We start from the raw sequence: 2092 nt of genomic DNA on the forward strand, positions 1-2092 counted from the left end.
AATTTATAGCCAACCGAAAAGGACGAGTTACCCCGAGTGTTGAAGGAGCATAAAAGAGCCATAGCTTGGAAGATTTCTGACATAAGAGGGATTAGTCCTTCTTTTTGTACACATAAAATTTTAATGGAAGATGAATATAAACCTTGTGTGCAAGCTCAAAGGTGACTAAATCCCAACATGAAAGAAGTTGTAAAAGCTGAGGTAATTAAACTTCTAGATGCTAAAATTATTTATCCTATTTCTGACAGTTCTTGGGTGAGCCCTGTGAAGGTTGTTCCTAAGAAAGGAGGCATGACTGTTGTGGCCAATGAGAGGAACGAATTAATTTCAATGCGAACAGTCACAGGATGGAGAGTTTGCATTGACTATAGGAAATTAACGATGTCCCAAGAAAATATCACTTTCCCTTACCGTTCATTGATCAGATGTTGGAAAGATTATCTGGGCATATGTATTATTGCTTCCTATATGGACTCTCTGGTTATTTCCAAATCCCAATATCTCTTAAGGACCAAGAGAAAACGACATTTGCACGTCTATACAGTACATTTGCTTATCGATGAATGCCTTTTGGATTATGTAATGCTCCTGCTACTTTTCAGCGATGCATGTTGGCCATTTTTGATGAACTCGTGGAGGACATTATGGAGGTATTTATGGATGACTTCTCAGTATTCGGTAACTCTTTCCATCTTTGCCTTAAAAATTTAAAACGAGTGCTAATGAGATGTGAGGAAACAAACCTAGTACTGAATTGGGAAAAATGTCACTTCATGGTTCGTGAAGGGATTGTGTTAGGCCATAAAATTTCTAGCAAGGGAATCGAGGTTAACAAAGCAAAAGTTGAAACTATTGAGAAATTACCTTCCCCTAGTTCAGTTGAGGTTATTCGAAGCTTTTTAGGTCATGTTGGATTTTATAGAAGGTTTATTAAAGATTTTTCTAAAGTAGCTAAGCCTTTAATGAATTTACTAGAAAAAGATGTGTCTTTCAGTTTCAGTTAGGAATGTTTAGAAGCATTTAATACTCTTAAATATAAATTAATTAATGCTCCAATTGTAGCTGCACCTGATTGGAATTTACCCTTTGAACTAATGTGTGATGCAAGTGATTTTGCAGTGGGTACGGTTCTTGGACAGCGGAAAGACAAGCATTTTCAACCAATCTATTATGTTAGCAAAACATTGACAGCTGCACAAGAAAACTATACAACAACTGAGAAAAGAATTGTTGGCTATGGTTTTTGCATTCGATAAATTTAGATCATATTTAATATTATCTAAAGTTTTTGTCTACACTGACCATTCTAATCTTCGATACCTCCTTACTAAAACATATGCAAAACCTCGACTAATAAGATGGATTTTATTGTTGCAAGAATTTGATTTAAAAATTCAAGATAAGAAGGGAGCGAAAAATCTTACAACAGACCATCTATCTAGATTAGAAAACCCACATCTCAAGGAGCTTATGAACATGAGATAAATGACTCGTTCCCTGAAGAACAACTCTTTGCTATATCTGACTCCGAGGAACTTTGTTTCGCAGACATTGAGAATTATTTAGCTGCTAACGTTGCACCAAAAGGGTTGACACATCAGCAAATGAAATGCTTCTTTATTAAGGTGAAAAACTACTTTTGGGAAGATCCTTTTCTTTTTCGTATATGTGCAGATCAAGTCATTAGAAGATTTGTTACGAAGTCAGAAGCAATTAGAATCTTGGAACATTGCCACTCAAGACTGACTGGAGGACATTACAATGGGACTAGGAATGCACATAAAACACTCGAATCAGGTTATTATTGGCCCACACTATTCAAAGATGCCAACAGGTATGTTACTTCTTGTAATAGATGCCAATGAACAGGTAATATCTCTAAACATGACGAAATGCCTCAAACGTACATGCTTTCATGTAAAATATTTAATGTATGGGGTATTGACTTCATGGGTCCATTCCCTAGCTCATTTGGGAATAAATATATCTTAGTAGCCGTTGATTATATGTCTAAATGGGTGGAAGCCCAAGCCTTACCTACTAATGATGCTAGAATAGTGGTAAGGTTCCTTAAGAAACTCTTCTCTTGATT

This window comes from Gossypium arboreum, chromosome 12 (genome assembly GCF_025698485.1).
Source record: "Gossypium arboreum isolate Shixiya-1 chromosome 12, ASM2569848v2, whole genome shotgun sequence".
In the NCBI taxonomy this organism is placed as follows: Eukaryota; Viridiplantae; Streptophyta; class Magnoliopsida; order Malvales; family Malvaceae; genus Gossypium; species Gossypium arboreum.